General features: G+C 40.3%; 1 protein-coding gene across 6 annotated transcripts in view; it reads left to right on the top strand.

Annotated features, from left to right (window-relative positions):
- The first annotated feature begins 479 nt into the window (after positions 1–479).
- Positions 480–27,210, top strand: part of CDON (cell adhesion associated, oncogene regulated) — a 100,919-nt gene continuing 74,188 nt past the window's right edge. For 2 of the 6 annotated variants that reach the window (XM_063671596.1, XM_063671595.1), the window contains exon 1: positions 480–853. The gene's annotated coding sequence lies outside the window, so the exon portion shown is untranslated. Of the gene's footprint in view, positions 854–3,981; positions 4,198–27,210 lie in introns of those variants that run through there. The other 4 variants (XM_063671594.1, XM_063671590.1, XM_063671593.1 and 1 more) reach the window with 3 other exon arrangements.

Here is a 27,210-nt window from a genome sequence, read left to right as displayed (position 1 = left end):
GGGATGCACCCGTTGGCGGCTCAGAGAACTTAGGTAGAGAGGCGAGGGGCGGGGCGGGGAGAGGGGCGGGGCCGGAGCAAGGCTAGGGCGGGGCCTCGGGGACAGAGTCGACCATTTGGAGACCTGCCAGAAGAGCCGCCTCTCCAAGGGAATGAAAGGTGAGGGGAGCGTGAGTGCAGGCATGATGGGAATCTCCGTGACTTGCTAAGGCAACTCACCCTCACCTGTCCTACACCCAAGAAGAGCCTCTTCTATGCTCTCTTGGGGTAACTCTCTGGCAGAGTAGGCAGGTCAATGACGAGGAGAGGGTCCTGCCCAGAGCGTGCCCCCCTCCATCACTTGGTACGGCCCGTGCCCCCGCCGCTGATCTGGCAGGCTGCGCGCGCACCCTCCGGCCGGGCGCGGGCCGGCGGGGCGCGGTGGCCTCTGCGGCCCGCCTCCGTCTGTCTTTTCCCGGTCCCTCCTCCCGCTGCTCGCGTGCTCCGGGCCGGCCCAGCACCCGCCGAGTTACGTGCCCGCGCTCCCCGGCGGGGAGGAGCGCAGCCGCGGGGGCGCGCCCCGGTGACTCCGCCCCCCAGCTCCCCTCCCCTGAGCCCGGGAGCCCGGCTCGCGCGGCTAGGTGCGAGGAGACCCGGGACCCCACGCCCGCCCGCCCTGCCCAGCGCCCCCGCCCCGGCGTGCGAGGCGCCGCTCCCTCCTCTGCCCTGCGCGGTGCATGGAGGGGCCCGTTCAGATCGCAGCTGCCGCCACCGTAGCCGCCGCCGCGCGCGCGCGCGGGGGGATGACCTGGGGGTGGCTTTCCGAGCCGGCTGCAGTGCAGGAGGTCTGGAGGCTCAGCCAGCCCCGCGGAGAGGTGCGGGGGCCGGGGTCCCGCCGCAGGGTTCGATGGAGGGGTGGCGCGCGGGCACTGGGCTTGGGGGGCTTTGGCTTAGGGGACAGGAGGTCCCGGGGACGGGCAGGCCGGCTTTCCCCGGAGGGCGTGGGGGTCCAGGGCTGCGTGCGGGGTCTGGATGCTGATGCCTGCCCGGCGGGGAGCCCCGGCGTTCCGCGTCCTCGGGGGCTCGGAGGCACCTCGCGGGAGGAGGCGGGGTGAGGTGTCAGTGACACGACGAAACCTCTTCTTGACGATGGTCCTCGGGGGCAGGTGAGATGCCGCAGAGCGGGGAGCTAGGGCGCCCGCGCGTTTTCCCAAGGGAGCCGGGTCCCTGGCCTCTCTCAATCTCCATCCCTGCAGAGCGCCCGCGAGAGACAGTGATTTATGTGTAGGGAGAAACAAGAGAAATTTCCTGCACAATGTATCTTTCTCTGCCTTCACAAGACTCAGTGACTTCCCAGCCCCAGGGAGTGTATTTTTCCTTCTCCTCTGTAAAGCTTTCTGTGGATTGCATTATCATTTGCTAAATACATTACAGCTCGCTATTTATTTCAGTCGGCAGCTTCCAGACCTTTGTTGCTTTCTCTCCACATCTAGGAATTTCAGCAATAAATCACTGAGGGGGATAGATAGACTCTCTTGCCCTTCCCTTCATTGTTCTCCCTAACCCCACCAAATCAGGTGGAAGGCTCTCCAAAAGGAGCTGTTTCCAGAATGCCTGCCCTTCCTCATCAGGACGACAGAGGGTGGCAGGTGCTTTAAGGGCAGACTGCTTTCCAGTGGGAATACAGAATTTAGAGAACCTCATCAACAGAAAGTCAGCCTTTGTGTCCCAAACCAGACACCTTGAAAAACAGGAGGTTGGACTAAAAGCTCACATGAGATTTATTTTCCCTATGCTAGTAAAGATGAAAGAGGCCAAGTGAGTGAATTCTGATTCCTTTCGGCGCTGATAACATAACCCTCACATTCCCAACTGACACTTGGCATACCTAGTGGACAGTGTCTCCAAGGAGAGGAAGGTGGGGAGGGTGTTAGAAAATGAAATGAGTTTATTGTCAGCGTAATTCTAAACATTCTATGACATTTTATAGTTCTCCCCCACCCTCAGTCTATTTTTAGCTGAAAATTTGGGGATAGTTCAACTTTTAAGATAAGATGAAAGAAAACCTTCAGAAAATTTTCTGGAAATTTTAAATTAGTGCTTAACTAGAAGGCATTCTTCGGAACCCGAGAAGCGCCAAATACTGCAGTCTCTGTTATGCACATGTTGAAATGAACTGCCTCGTACTTGAAGTTATATGAGAAGGATGGAGAAAACCTGTTTCATTTTGTGAAGACGTGCCCTGGGTGTGTGTTTGGCAGTGCGTAGAACAGAAACATTTATATTTCTATTAAGAAACACACAAATGTATATTGTTTAACTTTCATGCAAAAACTTCCCAGTGTTTGGGAAATCTGTCTTTGTTTGAATAGTTTAGTCAACCAGGAGAATCAGTTACTAGAGGTACTGTGCTGTTGTTTGTGTAATAACTCACTTGGGATGCTTTGATTGATTGCCATGGTTCTCATCAACCTCCTCTTCTGTGCAAAGTACTTAAACAGCTCTGACTCTCAAGCCTTCAAGTACAAAGAACCCTTAGGACTTGGATACTGATCTAGCTTGTGTAGCTTGGCTTCTAAATCTACCTTACGCCTCGCTTTCTTTGCAGGTGGTTTGACTTTGCAGGAAAAGAATTAAGTTCGCTTTAAGATAGGACTTTCTCCTCCAGATCGTCAGGGTATATACAGATGAAGGCAGTAGGTAGGAATAGGAACTAATGTCCTAGGGCTTTGCTCTAAAGAGGGCACGTAAAAATGTGTTGACCATTTCTTGGGCTTTCTTCTTATTTTCTCACTTTGCCCGTCTGCCTTCATGACTTTGTAGATAATTTCATGTATGGTTTTGTCAAAATGTAAGTTGAAGTAAAGTTTTCCTTCTGTAGATTTTTTTTTTTTTTTGCGAACGTTTAGACTAAAAATTGGTGATTGTTTCTAAGTTAAATGCTAGGGAAGTGATTTCGGGAATTAAATATTATCGTAGTAAAAATCAGGGAAGGGTTAGAAAATAAATAATGAATTGAAAAATGTGTTGCTTTAACGTGTGATGATATGAGCCAGCGCCTTGTGATCAGCTATGGCATGATGTAGAAGTATGGGTAAGACAATACAGTGGAGCTGTAGATGAGCTGCGTACTTGGTAGCCCCCCTTTAAGTAAATGAACTTAATACAAACTAATTAGATTAGAAACAGAATTTGGAGTATGATTGCCAAATATGTTGCTTTGAAGGACTTGCTTTTTTACAGTATTTTTTTAATGGGGAATTTTTTCAACAAATTTCGTGAACTTGAATTCGAGAATGTTTTATTTTTACTTAAATTTTTATATTGTATGTAAACATTCCATGTAATAAGTTTTTGTTGTGTATTTGGCACTAACTCACTTTCAACAGCACAGGGAAGGGCTTTACTTGATTCTTTTTTGTTAAAAATAAGGGATGGTGTATGGAATATTCTTAATGTCACTTGAAAAATATTGGATTACAATTAAATGAAAAACTGGTTTGTTGGTTTTTTTTTTTTAATCCTTCAAGTTTTCCCTCATTGTTTGTGCTCTTTCCCCCATTGTCAGGCTTAAAACATACAGTATCATTGTCATCTGTCTCCTGAATAATGGTCCTGAGGTGATATTATTAATGTGGCTTTTTAAAATCAAGCTAATTATACTTGCCTAAAAGAGCCACATGTGTGTGATTCTAGCTGCCTGGTGCCTTTTGAGAGCCCTGGAGACAAGCTAGTGAATAGAGCTGAAAATTCATTCTGTATTTGATTAAATGGAACAGACTCACTGCTCCTTACCCCAGCGGGGGCTATGAGATCTCTTGATCCCCGAAGCGGCTCCAAGACCCTGGGAATTCCATTAGCGAGCACCTGAGGAATTTCTGCCCTGCAGTGCCTTTTTTGTATGTGTGTATGTGTGTGTGTGCAGAGGGAGTGGAGCAGAGCGGGGATTGGGGGGATGCGGGCAGTGGGGGTTGAGGGGGTGGAGGGAAGGCTACATTAGAAGACTCCATATGTTGGCAGATCTAAAATCAAGACATGACTTAACAGCTTATCTTGTAAGAGAAAAGCCCAACCCAAAGGCAGATTGCTAGTCCGGACTTTATTACAAGCAGGACTACAGTGATGTGTTTTTAGCACTGAAGTGAACTCCAGTGTAAGTACAGAAAGTGGCGTCTCTGCTTTCCCTCCGAAGCACAAGCATATACACGTTGCGGACTTGGTACGTTTTCTTTGAATGATCTTTTGATAAATATGTAAAATTATCTTACTGTTTGGTCTTGCCTGTAAATGCTGATGTATCGTTTTAATAACTTTCAAACTGAGAGCAAAATCAGACTTCATGTGAAACAAATTGTTTTGCAGTGATGAAATACTTGTTTTAATAGGCATATTTTAGTTTACTCTTGATAGAATTTGATTGTTTCTGTTACATTATTATTATTATAGAGTTCTAATTTAGATTATGTCTTTTCTGTTGTCTTTTTAAGAATTCTATAATTTCTAGTGTTTCTGAGGCATTACTTTGCAGACTTGCTAGCAGCGCCAAGTAAATGAAAATCTATCTGCCAAAAACATTCTGTAAAATCTTTGGAGCAAAATTTTTGAGAAACATTAGTGTGTCTTCCTTCCCAAGTCCCTTTTCCCCTGCCTCAAATAATGTTTGGGCACAAACTTTTTTTCAGAATATTAGCCCAGTTTGTTTCTTGTGTACTTTTCAAGGAAGACCAGTTCTGAATGGTGGATGGTGTAGTTAATTGGTTTTCATCTACCAAGAATGTGAATTCCAGTGCTCCTAGTTTTCAGCTAATGCCGAAAGCAGTAGCATATTTGATGGTTCATTTGATGTATTTTGTTTCCAAGTAAAGTCGTGTTGTAAATAGTGCACAGTCTTTTCCGTCCTACTCCCATGTAGCCCCCCTCTACCAAGTTCTCCTCACAATACAGTGTGTTCAGAAAATAAAGAAGCCTTTTTGAAGATATGTTTAGCTTTTTTCCACCTTAATCCTGGGCATTTCTCCTACTACTATGGCCAGATTGAAAGGACCCTTGAATGAATTGGAGTAAACACTGCAGTTTGTGCCTGTCCACATTCACAGCTGTGTAGTCGCTTTGCTGTGCGGTGTATTTTGATGGCCAGAGAGAATAAAAAACAAGCCCAAAGAACATTTTTTCTGCTGTATATCTGTTGGAGTGTGAGTAGGGACTCCAATGCTTAAGAGCCACTGATGTGCCTTTAATCTTACTCGAGCAAAAATATATGGGTTATATTACTGAACTTAGGTTACATATTTTGTTTATGTTTTGTTACTTGGAACTGTGAGGCCAATTTTGTTTTTATATTACCCTAATACAAACAGAGAATTTGGACGCTGACATAGAGCTTGCTTTTCAGCTATTCTTGTTCTAGACCAGCTCACCTCTTGTTTTTTATGTGAGCCCAGGCAATGATCTTGACTTAAACCTTGGGGGTCTTTATCTGTAAAATGGGTATAATAACAGAAGTTATGTCTTAGCACTGTTATGGGATTAAATGAGATAATGAAAGTCAAGCACTTGGCGTATAGTGAAGCGTCTGTAAATGTTATAGCTGCTGTTATTTTTATTAACTCCTCCTGTATATGTAAGTGTACATGTATTTCTCAGAAGCTGGTAATAGTGCAGGCACATGGAACAATACAGCTTTCTTAAATTTGCAGCTGAAACTTAGAAGGCACTTGGACATTGTGTGTAATTTTTTTCCAGTTGAGGTGTAACATAGTAATATCACAAGTGTACAGCTAATGTACACTAAGTGAACAGCTAGATGAATTGTTACATATGCACATGTCTGTGGTAACCAGTACCCAGACTGAGATATAGAACATTTCCTTGGCCTTAGAAGGCTCCCTGGTGCCCATCCCAGGCAGCCCTCCGTCTTGCTAGCAGGCAGCAGCTATTCTGACAAGTTAGAATAGATGAGTTTTGCCTGTTCGTGAACCGTATGAACATGGACTCCTACAGTATGTAGTCTTATGTTGGAGTTCTTGCACTGCTCAATAATGAGCATTAAAATAGACATAAGCCTGTGAGATTTATTCATGTTATTGAATAACATTTATTTATGTATACAGTACTAATTCATGCTTTGTAAATTGTTGTAGAGTCTTTTGTGCGGTTTGAAATTCATAATAATTCATTTTATTGGCACATTGGATACACAGTCTTTGGGGGAAAAAAGAAAATAGCACTTCTTCCTACATTACTAGAAAATCAGATCCCAATGGCTATCTTAGGAAAACAACCATGGCATCATTTTTATTCACAGAACTGGGTTTATTCACTACTTGAAGGTATAATTACCTTCAGTTACAATTCCATAAACCAAATATTTTGAAAATTATATTCATTTTTATGCATGTGTTTTTAGGAGGGAGCCTCAAAATAGGGGAAAAGGACTATCTAAGGTAGCTTATATCCTTCATGCTTAGGACTAAATGCCATAATCAACACTTAGCATTGTACAGAAGTAACCACCAGTCCAGCATTAGTATAATATTCTTTGAGTTTAAAATGAAACAGTACAACGCTTTTCTGAAGAAAAAAAAAAAGTCCACCGTAAAAGGAAGAAAGTGGAGCTAGGATGTTATACTGCAGGAAGATTTTGAAGAACAGGACCAAGCACTTATATCAGGAAGAAGAGTTTTGGCCACTAACCTATTAACAATTGTGGTCAGGCTATGCCTGTACATTCAGAATTTCTGTTTGTATTGTTGAAATTCTCTAATATGCTAAGTAAAATTTATTTCACAGACAGACAAGATGATTCAGTAGATGAAATCAGAAGGGTTTTTGTTTGTTTGTTTTAAATTTTGGAAGGGACTTTGGCTGCAGTTAATAGCTTGTATTTCTGTTATTGGAAATGTTGATTAAGGATTTTCTGGGTGTTCTGCTTGAACACTAGCCATTTTTCTCTCAGGAGACATTGTATTTTTCAACATTTATAATTTTATTAAATCTGACTGTTCATAGCTCTTGACACAAGGTCATTCTTCACATACAGCCATATGCAGGGATAGGTTCCTCTGGACTGGAGAGGGGCAAATTGTCCCCTTTTCTTCCTAAATCAGACCATCCTTGGTCAGGATTTCATTGGGGGTTGGGAGCATTGAAATAGTGATACATGATTCATGTTTTGATCTATAGTCATACTCAAAGATGCAGATTATGTTTCAGAAGAAAGAAGAACTATCCAACAAATAGAGCTGCCTCATGTGAAGCAGTGCTGTTTGGAGGGGGCATGGACTCCTGATTCCTGAGAGTGTTGTAGTGGCATTTGCAAAGGGTACTGTGGGAAGAATCTCTTCCTTGGGTGTGACATTGAACCAAATAACCTCTAGGGTGTTTGTAGGACTGAGGTTCCATGAAATAGGCTTTTATGGTGTGCCTAGGCTACATACCCACCACGTACATGATCTTGGAGGTAGGAAATATGTTCAAAGTTCCAAACAGCCATTGGATAAATACATTTTTTAAACCAGCTCCAGTTTAAAGTTGGAGATTGCCTCGACTTGCTGGCTCTTTTCACTTGAAATGTAATCCTTAGTTTATCACTAACAAGTGAATGTCAAATATTCTTTCTTCCTTACTTAAATAGGGACTTTTTCAATATTCTAAGTGTATTGGTATCCGAAATGATAATACTTAAAAGTATAGCATATACTACCTTTTTATATAGGTACACATCTGAAGCCATTTGTTGGCCCAGTTATTTATTCATTCCTACAACAAATTATGTGTAAACATTAATAAATGTCCCTCCTGTCCCTCCTCCACTGCGACTTTTCTGAACTTGAGTTACAAGAGAGATAAATAACTCGTATAGGAGGAGAAAGGCCGATATCAGTGATGTCTCCAAGTATCAAAACCATGTTCAAGATATTTTTTGGGATCCATAGATATTTAATCATGTATACATCTTGTATCTGTAAATATAGTACTTTATGTTAATCATTGATATTTAAAATGATGGAAGGAACTGTGGGATCCTGAATCACCAAAATAATATTTTCTCCATTTTATAAAACAGAAAAGTATATTGAGTCTTTACTGTTTTATATTTATGTATGCCCATCAATACCAATTCCATCCTCCCTGTAGCTTAGAAGTGGGCCTTCTTTATCTCTTCTCTGTTACCATTACCTTTCCCCTCCATCCTCCTTCTCAAACTTTGGGAGAGGGACAGAGGAGATTCAGCACGTGAGATGAAAAAAATGCCTTTGCAACTCCTGCTTAAACTGCTACTAACTCATCCCCTTGTCTTCAGTCTTGGTTTGCCCCCTTCCAGATCATTGATTTTTCTTACATTTTGCCTGAGTAATGATCTTTCTGAAATGTAAATATGTGATCATGTGACTGCTTTCATTAAAATCGTTTAAAGTCCCTGAATTGCTCACTTATTGAAGCCCAGGTCTTTAATTGGATATACAGTGTTATATGCCTACTGGAAGCTTCTGCCATCCCAGCTACTTTGCCTTCCATGAATATACCATGCTTTCTCGCAGGCTGGAAACGCGTCTCTCCTGGCACCGATACGGTATCATAATTGCATACATTTCGGTCTCCCCCTTATTCCTTAAGGACAATGTGATTTTCCCCTATATACCACTGGCCCACCCACCCCTTTCTTTGCACTCTGCTGAACAAGTACTAAACACTCAGATATCCTGGATGGCATTAATGTGCATTTGAATTTCTGGGTGAGGGAGTGTGTTCAACTGCATATTCTGATTCAGCAGGTCTGGGATGGGGTCTAATATTCTCCCTTTCTAACAAGTTTCCAGATAATACTGATGAGCTGGGTGGAACACACCGAGTAGAAAGATGCTGAACCGTCTTCTCTAGATCCGTGAATGATTTCAACACACGATTTTGCTCTTAAAAATTCAGTGACATCAATGACTGTCAAGTTCAGGGAGTGATACCACAGCTTCAAGTAATGAAGACGAACGAAAGCTTTAGATAAAGAAAAAAAGAGTTACATGTTGAAGATGCTGGGACGTGCATTATCACGCTATGACTGGAATCCTTGTCAAATATTTTGAATATTTTAACAATTTTATATATTTAAAATGTATATAGTTGTTCTGTGCAACATTATTCAGTGCCCAGAGAGCCGATGTCATGTTTTGTCTTTCTGTATTTTGCAGGGGTTCTCCTGGGTATATAGGTACTAAAAAAAAAAATTCTGGATTGTGTCTCTTGCCAGGGAAATTTCTGATAGTTACTGGCTTTTTACAGTATCAGAATAAAAGTAATTAGAATTCTTTATTTTACTATAGTTTGGTGTCTGTTCAGTGAGTAATTGCACACACTGCCTGGTTAGAGGTAAAATTGGCAAGGGGAACGAATGTTTAATGGATAAAATACTGCTTTTATCACGCCATGAAATTATTGTAGTGACATCAGAACTTGGCAGTCTCTTATTCCAATAAAAAGAAAAATAGCATTGCAAGCTGGGGATAAGACATTTTTCCTGCCCATTTAATTTGGCTTCTTTTCATGATTTTGGCCTTAGGGTGTGGGTATAACAAAACAACAACACAGTGAATAACAGGCAGTAAGAATTAGGGAGTGAGCGTGGTTTCAGCTGGAATGGACATAGGGTTCATCACTAACCTCTGTTTCTGTCATTCTAACTGTCCCTCTCCTGTTGGTGACTATGAGAGTATGAGAGTGGGTATGGGGAATCCTCATTTATAAAACGGGGTTAAACCTCACAGTTTGGCTTGATATTACATAGCTTGCAATGTATTGAAAACATCTGATACTGGCTCATAAAATGATCATGTGGCTGAATGTCTGAATGTGATTATGTATGTGACAGTACAGTTTTGCCGGAAAGGTGCCATTTATCCCTCTGTGTAAAAACACCAGTCAAATAATATCAGATTACCAATCAGAGCGGTTTGACTTGATTTAGCGTTTCCTCCTTCCCATTTCATCCTATGCACTCTTATTGTGCAATCAGATTTCTTGATGTTACCATGATTTAATGACAACTCATTATCAGGATTTCGGTTTGGTGTCCTAGCATCCGAGCAGTAGTTCCAGTAAACCTTGGGACTACTAAATCTGGAGGAGGTATTTTTATAGTTCTTAACAGATGATTAAACTCCTGAGTAGAGCCACATTGGAGTCTTAACTGCTATGTTGTACCCATGATTTACCTCCTGGGTGCATCTTACTGTGTGATCGCCTTTTTAAATGGGGTCATTTTATTGTTTCTTCCATTAAATCTTGGATGTTCATCCAAAAGGAAATGGCAGATTTTCTTCTACAGTAATAGGAATTATAGTGAGGTTCTGCTGAGTTGGTTCTGGTGGGTGAAAGTATATTTTAAACCTAATTGTAAATACAATCGTCCCTCAATACCCATGGGGGATCCATGCCAGGACATGACACCCCCTATTGCCTGTGGCTATCCAAATTCTTAGATGCTAAAATTGCCTGTATTTGCATATAACTTATGCACATCTTCCTGTTTAAATCACCTCGAGATTACTTATAATACCTAACACAATGTAAATGCTATGTAAATAGCTGTTATACTGTATATTTTAAATTGGTTTTTTTTTTTTTTTTTTTTTTTGAGACGGAGTCTTGCTCTGTTGCCCAGGATGGAGTGCAGTGGTGTGATCTCGGCTCACTGCAACCTCCATCTCCTGGGTTCAAGCAATTCTCCTGCCTCAGCCTCCCAAGTAGCTGGGATTACAGGCACCTGCCACCATGCCCGGCTAATTTTTGTAGTTTTAGTAGGGACAGGGTTTCGCCATGTTGGCCAGGCTGGTCTTGAACTCCTGACCTCAAGTGATCCACCCACCTTGTCCTCCCAAAGTGCTGGGATTACAGGCGTGAGCCACCATGCCTGGCCTGTATTATTTTTTATTTTTATTTTCCAAATATTTTTGGTGTGTAGTTGGTTGAATCTGTGGATGAGGAACTGTGGATACCAAGTGTCGAGTGTGTATACCTCTACTTAACATATTTTCAAGTCATATTATAATTTGATTAGAATTGTTCTGATCTCTAAATCAGTAGTTTGATTTCTATTTATTGAAAATTAGGCATACTTTCTTTTTTATAGTATGAGTCCTTTTTAAGGTTACAATAAAAATAAATAGATCAGATTTCTACTCTGAGTTCCCAATTCCAAGCTCTAGTCACCATGTTTTAAATTATTTTATATTTTGGTTGGGTTTCTCTCTTAAAAGAAATTGCAGTAATCATGTTTTGACTGTATATAGGCCTTTTGTATAATTTTCGTAATACATTTAGAGCTAAAGTTTTTTTTGTTTTGTTTTAATCCCATGGCTAACTAAAGCCAATTTTGAGTCATTATGAGATTGACTGTTAACTGTGGTCTCCTATTAGGCTAGCAAACACAATTGATGTTATTTGTTATTTCTTTTGTGTTTGAGGATGCATTTTAAAAGAGCTATTGTTGGCCAGGTGCGGTGGTTCATGCCTGTAATCCCAGAACTTTGGGAGGCTGAGGTGGGTGGATCACCTGAGGTCAGGAGTTCGAGACCAGCCTGGCCAACATTGTGAAACCTTGTCTCTACTAAAAATACAAAAAATTAGCTGGGCGTAGTGGTGGGTGCCTGTAATCCCAGTTACTTGGGAGGCTGAGGCAGGAGAATCGCTTGAACTCGGGAGGCAGAGGTTGCGGGGAGCCAAGATTGCACCATTGCACTCCAGCCTGAGCAACAAGAGCGAGACTCTGTCTGGAAGAAAAAAAAGAAAAAAAAAAGCTATTGTTATAACGATTAGGTCTTACGATAATTTCACATTTTTTATTATGACAGCAGTCGCAGTGGGGGTTTTAATTATACAATACAGCTTGTGCAGAGATTTCATATCAGTATTTTGTGGTATCAGATAAACGTTAGCTCAGGGTTTGGACTGCATGCATCTTAATAATGTTAATAGGAGTCTTGTAGCTAACTCCCAAAGTGGATTTCTAAACGGGAACCTTGGTAAATCCAGGCTAATGCATTCCACCTCCCTTGAAAGTAATATCCAAAATTATCTTAAAGAAAACACTGTCCGTGTTTTACTTGTTATTTTAGGGTGTCTCTTCCCAGATAGGTAGATTGTTAGGGAAAAGATAAGGAAGTGATTACCCTTATAAAGCAGAAACTATAACGCTTGGTTGGATTCACGTTTCCTTAGCTGTACATGTATACGGGACACTGAATTCATTGTGATTAGAGGTGTCAGCTGGCCCTGGAGTCAAAGCAGCAGCCACCGCATCTCAAATGCTACAGGCCTTTAACAACCAAGAATGAGAAACTGATTTTTGAGTTTTTCATTTGTGCAATTAAGGATTTTTTTTCCTTCATGTTGAAATGTGAGTTTTCTGGAAAAAAAAAAATTTACATTGAGTAGGCAAAGTCCCCATTCGCTTATAAAGGTTCTTTCTCATTCACTGAGAAATCCTAGTGTCTTTTGTTTCCGATTCACCTAGAGTGAATGTATGCTGCACGTGTACTTGGGCAATTTCACAATAACTAATATGGTGTCAAAGGAGTGAAGTATTGCTTTTTGCAGAGCCAGGCTCTTGTCTGTTTGTGTGCCCTGCAGACTATAAGAATGGAGCCTCCAGGGGATTGAGAAAGAAAAGTCCTGACCCAGGCTGTGCGTTGCGTGCACAGACAGGCTTAGGAGGAGCCACGGCACACCCGGTCCTTGGTCCCCTGCTGAGGAGTTTGTATTTCGGCAATTACAAATCTTGTTTTGTGGTTCTTTTTATTCTGTATACAGAATAATTTTCTCCTTTCCTGTTTCTGATAATGATCATTTCTTAAATAACTTTTATAGAGCCCTTTGTATTTTGGAGTATTTTACAGACTTTTTTTGTTTGTGTGTGTGTGTGTGTGTTTGTTTTTTTGCTACTTACAGGAAATGTATGAGATTGTAAAATCTTTGTTAGAATGGAAATCATGAAGACTAAATGATCGAGCATTGATATCATATAAAAGTTTTAATCTAGTTCAAAGTTAGGTGTTCTTTAAAATACCTCTTTCGCATGTTGGAGAAAAGCGTTATTTGGAACTTTAGTCTTTCTTTTCAGGTTTATTTTAGGTTATAATTGCACAGTTGCATGTGTTTAGGAATAGATTAAAATAGCTAAATTCTAAGGGTGCTTTTTTTTGCTTTTTTGCTTTTTTGATCTTTGACATTTCTAAACCACAAGCTCTGCATTCTAGATACTATTGACCTAATGGAAAACATTGAAGCGCATTTTGCCTAAGGTAAAATTGACTCCCTGGTATCTTATATTTTTAAACTCATTCTTCTAAAGTTCTTCTAAAGAAGTCATTTCATTTTCTTTTCCCCTAGCCACTGGGATCCTTGCTTTTTAACACTTTTCTTTAGAGCAGGCAGAATACTTGGATGCTTAGAAATTCTTTAACAGTATATCCTGGCTGAATATGAAGTATGAAAGCCCTTTCCAATCATATGTAAAGAAGTTAACAAGGAGGATGTTTTAGTTCGTTATTTGTGTCTTGGTTATAGAATGAATACAAAATCTGAATTGGGATGCTCTTTCTCTTATTTTAACTGTTGTTCCATGGTGCCCCCGCACCCAAAATGCGACTGATTATATTGAAACAAAATTTTTCAATTTCTTGGATGTGTTACAACATGAATTCAAGCTTTGCAGTTTGAAGTGATTCCTTTAGTATTGCTTTTGTCAGTTGTTAACTATTTCTATTTTGTTTTATATCACTGTATAATGCAGGCCAAAGCAAATGTTTTGGCATTTAATGATAGCTAATTGGTGTTATTTTGGTGTAGATTAATTATGAACTGTTTAATGAGATAGTTTAAAAATGGCTTTGATGACTTTTTGATGACCATATTGAGAAGGAAGGAAAGAAAAATAGATGTTCCTCCTCCTCTGTTGAAATGAAGACTGAGTTGTAATAGCAGTGGAGTGCAGCTCCCAGTAAGAGGTGTGAGGCTGTTTATTTTCACTCTGGAGATGTATATACTACAGAAGGAAAACTCTGGCCTTGCTTAACCTAAGCAAGTCATTACTTATCTACGATCTGTCAAGCAATTTGATTAAGGTTGACAGAGCTCATATAATATCAGAACCAGGCCCTCTTAATGATTGATGATGCTTGTCTGTAAGTTTTTCTTTTTTTAATTTGAAAAGAGAAAAATTGAACAAGAAAGACTACTTGTTCAGATCTCTAATTGCCCAGTATAAACTGTCTGTAGTATTTTTATCTATAGTGAGCAATATGCATTAATTTGTATGCTGTTTTTTAGGTTATAATTAAATGGCTTAAAAATAATAATTTTTCAGGTCTGCAGGTTAACTTGGCTTTTAAAGAATTAAATTGGGCTGGGCGCGGTGGCTCACGCCTGTTGGCTTACACCTGTAATCCCAGCATTTTGGAAGGCTGAGGTGGGCAGATCACCTGAGATTGGGAGTTCGAGACCAGCCTGACCAACATGGAGAAACTCCGTCTCTACTAAAAATACAAAATTAGCCAGGCGTGGTGGCAGCATGCCTGTAATCCCAGCTACTCGGGAGGCTGAGGCAGGAGAATCGCTTGAACCTGGGAGGCATAGGTGGCAGTGAGCTGAGATTGCCGCATTGCATTCCAGCCTGGGCAACAAGAGTGAAACTCCATCTCAGAAAAGAAAAAAAAAATAATAACTAAATTGTTGAAATTTTAGAGAACCTGCTTCATATCTTAGTATCTTTCTTAACATGGTTTTCTTTGATGCTATATATTCTTTATATAGTAGAATTTTTTAACCTGTAGGAAATTTTCCTCTTCATTCTCTAATGAAATTGAATTATTTGGATGTCTTTGGCTTTAACTTAAGGGATTTTTGACGCTTTGCCTTCTAACTATAAAAAATGATTTGGATGATTGTAATAGCATATCTGGGGCATTGAATGTTGCTGCTGACCTCTTTGCTCGATTGTTCCTTATCTCATTCCCATTACCAACAGATTAATACAATGTGTGATGGGAATGTGCCAGATGTTCTTGGCAACACTGTAAATCATTAGTCTACACTGTTGAGTCCAACTGAAGAAGACCATTTCTTTTCTTTTTTTTTTTTTTTGAGACAGAGTCTCACTCTGTTGCACAGGCTGGAGTGCAGTGGTGCAATGTTGGCTCACTGCAAACTCCACCTCCCAGGGCTCAAGCGATTCTCATGCCTCAGCCTCCCAATTAGAGTAGCTGGGACTACAGGTGTGTGCCACCATGCCTGGCTAATTTTTGTATTTTTAGTAAAGACGAGGTTTCTCCATGTTGGCCAGGCTGGTCTTGAACTTCTGACCTCAAGTGATCCACCGGCCTCAGCCTCCCAAAGTGCTGGGATTACAGGCAGGAGCCACCACGACGGCTGAAGACCATTTCTTGATTTTTATCGTTTATGTCATTCATGTACTACTCTCTGGAAGTAGATATGGGATTGAAAGACATCCACATCCTTATTTTATATAAATGTAGCATGTGGAATTTGTAGATTAATGAAATGATTGAATTTAGAATGAATTTGTGTTACATAGATGGGAGCTTTAACCTAGGCATTTTTGGGCAGTGTATTATAGCAGTTTAGACTAGGGTAGGTCCTGGAGTCAGCCTGGGGTCAAAGCCAGGCTCCACCATAGTCTAGTGATGTGAGCCCTCTGTGCCTTGATTTCCCCATCTCTATATGATGGTCCATGGGGCTATGGGATCATCCCATTTAGTCTTTACAGGCAAAATGAGGACACGATAGCTTGGGCTAGTGATTGGCACTTGCTCGGTACTTACTGCATGTGAGCAGTTGCTGTTGCTGTTCCTGTTGTTGTTCTGTTTGAGATGGAGTGCTTTTATTGACAAAATGTGATATTATTGTGGTACAGCTTACTGAGAGACTGTCAAATCAAAATAAAATGAGTAGGATTAAACTTTAAGGAGCTCTTGCCGTGGGAATAACTAGAATTGATTGTATGTGCTTGGGTTGGTGAGGACATGGCTCCTGGGAAAGAGAGCAGTTAGGGTAGTGCTGTAATATGTAATGGTGAAAGTTTGGGTAAATTCCCGTATCTTCAAGCAACTGAACACCATCTTGATTTTCTTGCTTTAAATTTTCAATTTTGTTACTCTCCCTTTCCCCCTCCATCTCCTGAAGCTCAATGTAAACATTCTTCAGTTTAATACCAGGTAAATAACACTGATTTTTATAAGAGATGTACTTCATACCTAGCTTTACTAGGCTAGGTATGAAGCAAGGGGATAGCTATTGTTGGAATTCTTTGCTAACTTTTCTGGTAATAGTTTTCCCCCAAAAGTATGAGTGTTGTCATCGATGGGAAATCTCAGTACTTCCTAGAATTTTTAGATGTATACTTAAATACTGAGCATGATTGTTACATCTGTTCTTTCAGGTTTCCTACTTTTCTTTTGGGCTTACATATGTTTGGAGCAGATAAACCCTTAACTGTGATTGGTAGTATTAAAACCACCAATAAAGTACCATCCTCAAGGTGCCTCACAAAAAGAAATAGAGTAGAAGTGGGGTCACCAGAGCGGAGATTTGCCTGGAGATAGACCAGTGTGCACACTGTCAGCCCCACCCAGACACTCCCATTTTGTTTCTAGCTGGCCAGGATAAGTACAGTAGAAGTTGACCTCAAGTGGCCGTTGAAGATTGGGATTTAGTAATGGAGGGAGATCCAAAAAACTGGAGCCAGAAGGTGTTGTAGAATCGGAAAATGACAAGGGGGGCCACCGTTGCCCTTTTTCAGCTGGCTCTTGCCTTTCTGTTTTCAGCAATGACAGTAACAATGCTTCAGAAAGTAGATGCTTGTCTTAAATATTTTTTAAAAATATTATTTAGATAAGTCTTGAGAATCTCATTCTTTTCTTTGACCCCACAGATTGGCCTAATTACTGAATTTTTGTCACTGGTCTACAGGTTTTCAGAGCAGCACAGTAATTTTTGTAGCAATATTGAACATGTATGCAGGAGAAAACATTGTACCACAGCTCTGGAAATGCCTGGACTTTACGATACTCTGTGGGTCCCCTAAAATAGAGGATAAGTTTATTGCATTGCATTTATAGAATTTTATTAGGGTAATGGTCTTCATGGCTAGGGTAGCATTTATAAGATTCTTACAACTTTTTTGATTCTAGGGAATGGGAATCTTGTATTTGAAACTACAATTCTTATCCTACCATCCCAACACCATTCTTAGTCCAGATTTGTGAAGATGTGTGATCAAGGCAACAGCTATGTGTTTGGCTAGTTATAATGCCATTTAAGTGAATATGTCTTAATTGAGATGATAATATTCTGTATTTTGCTAAAAAGGGGGTAGCACTTAACCTCGAATGTGTGACTTTTTTTTTTTTTTTTTTTTTTTTTGAGGTGGAGTTTCGCTCTTGTTGCCCAGGCTGGAGTGCCGTGGCATGATCCCGGCTCACCGCATCCTCTGCCTGCCACGTTTAAGCAATTATCCTGCCTCAGCCTCCCAAGTAGCTGGGATTATAGGCATGTGCCACCACGCCCGGCTAATTTTGTATTTTTAGTAGAGATGGGGTTTCTCTATGTTGGTCAGGCTGGTCTCAAACTCCCCACCTCAGGTGATCTGCCCACCTGGGCCTCCCAAAGTGCTGGGATTACAGAGGTGAGCCACTGTGCCCAGCCAAATGTGTGACTTTTTTGAAAAGGAAAAATTATTATAAAATCCTAATGTTGATTAAATAATTCTTATTTTTAATCTCATACAATTATGTATAAAATAAACTAAATGGAAACATCTTATAAAACTAAAACAAATTTGCAAAGTAAATACTGGCTCCAAAATCAACACAATTCAAAAATTTAAAATAATATTTTAAAAACATTTAGATTGCTATTGTTGAGTTTAATGATTGAGAACTATTTTTGTTTATTTTATACTTCCTTTGTTTTTTGATTCTTTTCATATTCAGCATGATTACCATTATTTTTTCTTTAACAATTTTCCCACAAATTTAAGGGCTTTAAACATTTTAAATTATTGGCCAGGCGCGGTGGCTCACGCCTGTAATCCCAGCACTTTGGGAGGCCGAGGCGGTCGGATCACGAGGTCAAGAAATCGAGATCATCCTGGCCAACATGGTGAAACCCTGTCTCTACTAAAAATACAAAAAAATTAGCTGGACATGGTGGCGTGTGCCTCTAATCCCAGCTACTTGGGAGGCTGAGGCAGGAGAATAGCTTGTACCCTGGAGGCAGAGGTTGCCGTGAGCCGAGATTGTGCCACTGCACCACAGCCTGGGCAACGGAGCAAGACTCCATCTCAAAAAAAAAAAAAATATATATATATATATATATATATTTTAAATTATTATAGGTACATAATAGTTGTATGTGTTTATGTAGTACATGTAATGTTTTGATGAAGGCGTACAGTGTGTAGTGATCAAATCAGGGTAATTAGGTTTTCTTTATGTTAGGAACATTTCAATTCCACTCTTTTAGTTATTTAAAAATATACAATAAATTATTGTTAACTATAGTCACCCTGTTGTACTATTGAATACTAGATTTTATTCATTCTATCTAATTATTTTTGTACCCATTAGCCATCCCCACTTTATCCCCACCTCCCTGCTGCCCTTCTGAGCCTCTGATAACCATCATTCTATTCTCTGTCCCCCTGAGTTCAATTTTAAAAAGTTTTTAGCTCCCACATATGAATGAGAACGTGTGAAATTTGTCTTTCTGTGCCTGGCTTATTTCACTTATCATAGTGTCCTCTGGTGCCATCCATGTTTTTGCAAATGACAAGATTTCATTCTTTTTATGGCTGAATAGTATTCCATTTTGTGTATATACTACATTTTCTTTATCCATTCACCCGTTGGTGGACACTTAGGTTAATTCCATATTTTGGCAATTGTGAATAGTGCTGCAATAAATGTGGGGATGCATATATCCCTTTGATATATTATACTGATTTCTTTTTTTTGGATATATGTCCAGCAGTGTCATTGCTAGATCTTACCATAGTCCGTTAACAGTGAATTTATTTTTAACAATCCATTATTTTGCAGGGCAGACACTTTAAAAGTACACCCCAATATATAATACCAAAGTATGAAGAAAACCCATTCAATGAAAACTTTTTGTTATGTATTAATTACTTTTTGTTGATGAACCATATTAACATGGGATCTGTGCAGTATGTGTATTCCTACTTTGTGTAAGGTCGTCTCCTATGTCGTGCTTTTCAAGTTTGGCACACCAGTGCTGCCATGAACCAGAAGATAAATCTCCCATGTTTCTTTTTACCTGTTTCAAACTTTGTTTGTACAGCATTCTATAATGTCATGTGACTTTCAGTTGTCATCTCTGTGATCCAAAAATGCAAATGCAATTGGGCACTGAAATTTTGGGACCTGTCTTTGGTTGATGCTCCAGACTTCACTGGATCAAATTATCACCATAATTTATTTATCAGCAATGCATAACCACAGTGACCTTTTTTTTTCAGTGAATTTCATACCTCTTGAAATCCATCCGCAGATTAGAATAGAGAAAAAGAACTAAAACCTGGTAGGTTAGAGAATCTTCCAGAATGAGACATGGCCATCGATTCACATTGAAGTGAGTGGATGTAAGTGCAACTGTGTACTCAAGGCCTTTCTTTTGCTTAGGAAGCTGTGTACGGAGCGGGAAGGCTTAGGCCTGGGGTTGCCCTGGGTGCAAACCTCACCCTGTCTTTGTTTGCTGTGGTCCCTTGGGGAGGCTATCTGAGTGTTCTTTGTTTCCTCATTTGTAAAATGGAAATAATACCTATCCTTAAGTTTGAGGATTGGTAACAATGTCACTGGTAGAGGGTCATGACTGCAAGTTGTCCAGGTTCTTGACATTTTGAACAAAGGATTGGACAAAACGCCCAGCAAAGCTAAGAAAGAATGAAGCAACAAAAGAACGAAAGTAGGGATTTATTGAAAATGAAAGTACACTCCACAGTGTGGGAGTGGGCCAAGCAGCGGCTCAAGGGCCCGGATACAGAATCTTCTTGGGTACCAATACCCACTAGAAGTTTCCCGTTGGCCACTTCATGCTCATCTCATGTCAGTTAAGTGGTAGCCCGCAATCGGTCTGATTGGTTGCAGGAAGGAGCCAACCAGAGGCCCAAGTGAAGTTACAAAGGTAACACTTTTGTGCAAACATCTGATTGGTTGCTTTTTGCAAAGTTATACTTCTGTGCAAACGAAGACTCAGCCCACAATCAGTCTGATTTGTTGTGGACAGCCAGTTTCCCACCTGCCATGCAGAAAAGGTCAAAGCGAGTAGCCTCTAGTCCTTTTGTTACTTAGGTGTCGAAAGTTAGGGTTTTCCTTTCAATTTAGTTCTAGGAAGTCAGTGTGAAACAGCCTTAGGTTCCCTGCCTCCAGACCCTATTCTCCTGCCTCAATAATATATGTAAAATCGGCCAGGCGAGGTGGCTCACGCCTGTAATCCTAGCACTTTGGGAGGCCGAGGCAGGTGGATTGCCCGAGCTCAGGAGTTCGAGACCAGCCTTCGCAACACGGTGAAACCCGGTCTCTACTAAAATACAAAAAAAGAAGCCGGGCATGGCAGCGTGTGCCTGTAATCCCAGCTACTTTGTAGGCTGAGGCAGGAGAATCACTTGAACTGGGGAGGTGGAGGTTGCAGTGAACCGAGATTGTGCCATTGCAGAGCGAGACTCCCATCTCAAAAAAAAAAATAAAAAAGTAAATAAATAAAATAAAATCTTTGAACCATAAACTTAATAATTAGTAGTTACAAACCTAATAATTGGTAGCTGTTATTATTCTTTGAATAATCTCGTAAAACAGTTGTTTAATAGGATGCATAAAAAATATGTTTCTGCACAAACCAATTCTTGTCTGCTTTGTGGAAGCAAGAGGCTGGGGTGGATTAGATTATCAGAATTATTTGGCAAGATTTTTCATACTGCATGTGTCCCACCTTCTTATCACTTACAGGTGACCCACAGTTACCACTGGGAATGTGGCATAACTCTGCTGTGCTGAGGCAGAAAAATGAGTACTATCGACTAAAAACAGTTGAGTCTTTCTTGGGCAGCTCTGATATAAGCACTTGTACAATATTTTAAAATCCTAATTTTATAATTGCATATGAAGATGAATTTATGTAAATAAATCAGCAAATTGGCCAGGCTCGGTGGCTCACGCCTGTAATCCCAGCACTTTGGGAGGCCAAGGCAGGTGGATCACCTAAGGTCGGGAGTTCGAGACCAGTCTGACCAACATGGAGAAACACCGTTTTTACTAAAAATACAAAATTAGCTGGGCATGGTGGCTCATGCCTGTAATTCCAGCTACTCGGGAGGCCGACGCAGGAGAATCGCTTGAACCTGGGAGGCGGAAGTTGTGGTGAGCCGAGATCACGCCATTGCACTCCAGCCTGGGCAGCAAGAGCAAAACTCCATCTCAAAAAAAATAAAACAGCAAATTGATATTGCCTAATATTGACAGGGAACAACTCACATGCAAGCTGGATTAACCTCACGTGTATGTGTAGGTTAAATTAGCATTGTGGCAGATTGTTTAAAAAGTGTATTGATTTTCTTTAGATATTTACCAAATTTAAGACTTAAAATGTGTTGGCAAGAGGCAGGATAGATTGACCTGATGGTTTTAAGAAGATTTATTAAACTATTTGTGGTTTGACCCAGTTAGTTTGTCCAATAATGTTAAAATCTACTTATAATTTATCCTAAGAAGTTATCCTATTTAGTACTAGCATTATGTTGTAGAATTTTGTTTTAACATAGTTTGCTATTACGTGGTTTTGACTATACAGAAGTTCATATGTTGCCGGAAGCCCAACTATGTACAATAAAAACTTGATAGTTTAGCCAGTAATGCCCATCTGTGTCATAAGTGTGTGAAGAGAGTCTGTTTTGTCTGTTTTGGCTACAGATCCTTAGAGCATCCTAAATGTAGAGATTTCCATTTACCCACAGTTGGTCATATGCCTTTTAGAGCTTTTAAGATCATAGTAAATGTTTTGCAGCCCACCAAGTCACTTCTATTTGTGAACAAAATAATAGTGCCTTTGGTGTTGTTTGTGGTCTTTTTCCCTTAGGTTTAAAGGGACCCTTTTGTTAAACTATTTTAATTTTTGCCCTTTTTTTTTTTTTAGACAGAGTCTCAGTCTGTTGCCCAGGCTGGAGTGTAGTGGTGCGATCTTGGCTCACTGCAACCTCCTCTGCCTCCCAGGTTCAAGCGATTCTCCTGCCTCAGCCTCCTGAGTAGCTGGGATTATAGGCGTGCACCACCATGCCCGGCTAATTTTTGTATTTTTAGTGGAGACAGGTTTTCACCATGTTGGTCAGGCTGGTCTCGAACTCCTGACCTCGTGATCCGCCTGCCTCGGCCTCCTAAAGTGCTGGGATTACAGGTGTGAGCCACCGTGTCCAGCCTGCCCAAGTTTTTACTGTAGCGCTGCACCATGCTCTTGGTTAGTCGCCTTGACTTTAGTACCTGTTTTTAATTATATATCCTATAATCACTTTTTAAAATTTGTTGTAGTAAAGCATAAGTCATTGTGGTTGTTAAGTAAATTCATAATTCCCAGAAAACATTGCTGGGTTTCTCACAGTGTAAGTTCTTTCATTTATCACAATTTACTAAGCACTCATTTTGTGCAAGGTATTTCCCAGGTGGTGTCTGTACAGTGATGAGCAAAATAGACAAGGTCCCTTTTCTCATGGAACTGACAAAGTGGTGGTTAATCTAGTTCCTCTAGAAATTTTTTAAAAAATTATTTTTTAGAGCAATTTTAGATTCACGGCAAAACTGAGTGGAAGGTACAGGGATATCCCATATACCCCCCCAGCCCTCTGTTTCCAAAGACCTTTTTTGCATTTATGTGACCTGTGAATAAGCTAGTCTAGCTCTTTTACTTATTTATTTATTTATTTGAGTATAGTGAGTCAGGTAGGATCATCTGCTCGTTCCGTTCATGACCCTTCCTTGGCTATGATTTTTACACAGGGGAAATCAGATTAAAATGAAAGTGAAGGCCGTGAGTGCGGAAGGAAAACAGTTTTAAAACATGACGTTGGAGAGCAGTGTGCTGAGAGCGAGCAAGGGGGCAATAGGGGGTTTCGAGTGGAATGTAGGGCTGCTTGTGATGAGGGTCCTGCCTCTGAGACATCAGCTTCCCAGCAAGGTCTAAGAGTTCGGCTTATTTTGGAGGGGAAGCTTAATCAAGAAGACAAGGATGGGACTCTGGGACACATTGGGTCTTTTTGAGTGGCAGAAACCTGTCACTGCTGAGAAGAGTGATAATGCTGCTTTAGGGAGACCGCTGACACTGAGGATGAAGAGCTGAGGAATACCTGTGTTTACAGATGACTCAGCCTGTTTCATAGCCAAATGTGTGGTGTTGAGCAGTTGTAGCATAATCCTACTGATTTAAGACAGTGAAAACGTTAAGTCTCTAGATTAGTTGTTTTTTGACACTGATCTTTGAACCAGCGTGATCTTTAATGAAGATTTTATATTCGTCTGGAGTAAAATGAGAAGCAGCTAACCAGAAGACATAAGCTGCATTTATACTGAAATTACTTCTTGCCTACTACTTTGTTTTCTAATGAAATACCAAAGTAGATGGCAGTGACTAATTTTTTAAAAATGTTTTTAGGGCAGATTTTGGAAAGTTTACGTAGGATATACAGGTGTTTTGTTTGTAAATTTTCTGTCTATTGAAATCCCAAAGTTTGGGAACCATTGCTGTAGTTTCCATTGAGTAAAATGACCTATGTACAATTATCTGTCTTGGAAAATGGTTTCTGTGCTGTTTCTCATACTAGATGCTTCTTCATCTGTAAGATTTATGCCCAAGTTTTTATGATGCCTCAGTATCAAGTAGGGTTCTTTCTCTCCAGCCATAGACTTAAGTTGGCTTTTTATTCTTCTCCAACAGAAATGGAAATAGCTCACTTCGTTTTAGGGACACATTCGTTGTTCCATGTACTGAGGTTAGGAGGCAAGTACCTAAAAGTCTCTGTCTATATAAAAGCTGCTTTGTAGACGTTTTATTAGTACTACTGTTGGCTCTCTTAATTAGTAGTATGTTTTATTTGCACCCCGAGGCTGTTCAAGCAAAGAAGGTAATTTAAATCAACAAAATCATTTCTTATGTTTTGGAATACCTACACTTGCCATCTGATCCTTTACTCCTGAGGTACTTACTTATGTTGGCAGGGAAGCTAGGAAGAGAAAAAGATGTTTATGTGGAGTTATGAAACATCTTAAAACGTAAGTTCTTGGAACACTTTGCAACTAAATAGTTTTCAAATTGGAAATGCTCTTTTGTTCATAACCAGAGATTCTTTTTTTTTTTTTTTATTTTGAGACGGAGTTTCGCTCCTGTTGCCCAGGCTGGAGTGCAGTGGGACGGTCTCGGCTCACTGCAACCTCTGCCTCCTGGGTTCAAGCGATTCTCCTGCCTCAGCCTCCCGAGTAGCTGGGATTACAGGTGCCCGCCACCATGCCCAGCTAATTTTTGTATTTTTAGTAGAGACAGGTTTTCACCATGTTGGCCAGGCTGGTCTCGAACTCCTGACCTCAGGTGATCCTCCTGCCTCGGCCCCCCTAATTGCTGGGATTGCAGGCGTGAGGCACCATGTCAAGCCTGAGATTCTTTTTTTAAGATGAATACTGAGTCTTCATGAGAAAACCTCTCTCTTCTACTGTATACATATTTCTGACAGTCTTTCCAGAATTCTACGGATACCTCAATGATTGTTTGACAGTGGCTGTGACGTTCACAAAGTAAACGTCAGTGGCTAGGGAAATTTCTCCAAATTCTTTACCTGAATATAAAGTGAAAGGCCTGCCTCTCCAGGTTCTTAGAATGAAACTGAACTTCACGTCTGCTACTGTTTTTTTCTTTTCAACTTAGCTTTTTGATTTTTTTGACTGAACATGAACACTCTTTTTGCTTGCCAACTGAAGTGATGAACTTAAATGTTTAGAGCTGAAATTTTATTGATTTTGGATATCTTTGCTGTTTTTTCCCCCTTTCCTCTTAGTGCAGTCATTTTTTGGAGCCTGCCATAGATGAGGCAAAACTATAGTGTAAAATAAACTTTTAAGTGTTTGTGTGTTTTTTCATTTACACATAGCAGTTGTAAATATTTGTCATAGAATTCCAAAGCTGGAAAAAAACTGTGGAGTTTTTTTTCCTTTTGCAGACAGAACCTAAGCCATACTAAGTAAGTGTTCTGCCTAACATTCTCTAGGAAAAGGAGATAAATCCATTTAAACCACCAACTAATAATTTTGTTTTAAATATATTGTTTTAAAAAATTATGGATCCTGTCATGTTTTGAAACTTTTTTATACCAAAAAAGTTTTAAATTCAATTGCTTATGAATTGCTATACAAGAGTTGAAGATGTCAGAGATTGAGTGTTTTAAGAAATGAGGTCAAGGTCTCTGTTATTTTATTCTGCTTTATCCTCCCACCCATATTTGTTCCCTAACTACTTTGAATATAGGTACTCAATATATTTTTGCTGTATAAATGAATGAAAAACTGCTCTTTGCAGTTTTAGGTTGTAGATTCCAGCCCCACTCATAGTCTGTCCTTAGAAAATGGGTTGAATGGGCTGGGTGCAGTGGGTCACGCCTGTAATCCTAGCACTTTGGGAGGCTAAGGTGGGCAGATCCCTTGAGGTCAGAAGTTCAAGACCAGCCTGGCCAACATGGTGAAGCCCATTTCTACTAAAAATACAAAAATTAGCTGAGCATGGTGGTGCACAGCTGCGGTCCCAGCTACTCGGGAGGCTGAGGTGGGAGGGTCACCTGAGCCCAGGGAGGTCAAAGCTGCAGTGAGCCATAATTGTGTCACTGCACTCCAGCCTGGGCAACAGAGAGAGACTCCACCTTCCAAAAAAAAAAAAAAAAAAAAAAAAAAGAAAGAAAATGGGTTGAATGAAGAGATTTTAGAAAATTAAGGATCCATCCCCCAGCATTCTTATAATCCTCAGACTCAAATTAGTTATATGATGTTATATAAAGAATAAAGTTGTAGGCTGGGTGTGGTGGCTCACATGCCTGTAATCCCAGCACTTTGGGCAGCTGAGGCAGGCAGATCGATTGAGGCCAGGAGTTTGAGACCAGCTTGGGCAACATGTGAGACCCTGTCTCTACAAAAAGTAGAAGAATTAGCTGGGCGTGATGGCTTGCGCCTGTGGTGCCAGCCACTTGGGAGGTTAAGGTGAGAGGATCACTTAAGCCCAGGAGGCAGAGGTTGCAGTGAGCCATGATCGCACCACTGCGCTCCAGTCCGAGCAGCAGAGTGAGACCCTGTCTCAAAAAAAAAAACATGAGTAAAGTTGTACGTTTTAAGAAAACTCACTAAAAACAAAAGAAACCCTCATGTTGTGCACAGAAGTCAACAATGACAAGTCCTTCAAAAGAAGAGTGAGGCCTACAAGGGTATATACAGGTAGAAATGTTTCTGTAAACATAAGGTCTGTTATTGTTTAACTATGAAGTATGAGTATAGTATAATACAAAAGCTTTAAGAACTATGCCAAAACTTATACATGAGAATTGTTTCTTTAAAGAAGTCAGTTACCTTGGGAAACTGCATATTTAATCTCATGTTACTGTTATTGTGCCGAGAAATTTGGAGTTCTTTTAAAATTACCTTTATTGGTTGTGGTACATTAAAGAAAGTGTTCGATGTTCTTGATTTTTTGGAAATAGTCATTAATGAATAAATTGGGTCATAATGTTGGAGTTAAGACTGTATGTGTTTAAAAATCAGATGTAATCATAATGAGAATATTCATGGCTGCTTTATACATTGATACCAAAAATAATTAATAAGGGATTATGTTTTGCACAGAGAAGCATCATTGGAATAAGTTTATCTGGGTTCCAGGTTGGGTCTATCTGCGGCTGTGTTTTTTTAGTAGTATGTATACATATGTGTGTATTTATATGTGTGTATATGTACCTTTTCTGTATCAGTCTGTGAATTATTTCTTTGACCATCCTGCCAGTGTTGTGTTACAGTCTAGCCACTGCTGCTTCATGCATGTGTGGCCTAGCAGAGTTGTTCCAACAAACTTTGCTTTATTTTTGATAGTCAGGCCGGACCTGATGCCAAAGGCCACTTCTCGGGCTTTTCTGCTTGGA

The sequence above is a fragment of the Pongo pygmaeus genome, chromosome 9, assembly GCF_028885625.2.
Source record: "Pongo pygmaeus isolate AG05252 chromosome 9, NHGRI_mPonPyg2-v2.0_pri, whole genome shotgun sequence".
In the NCBI taxonomy this organism is placed as follows: Eukaryota; Metazoa; Chordata; class Mammalia; order Primates; family Hominidae; genus Pongo; species Pongo pygmaeus.
This window is presented reverse-complemented; position numbering and strand designations above follow the sequence as displayed.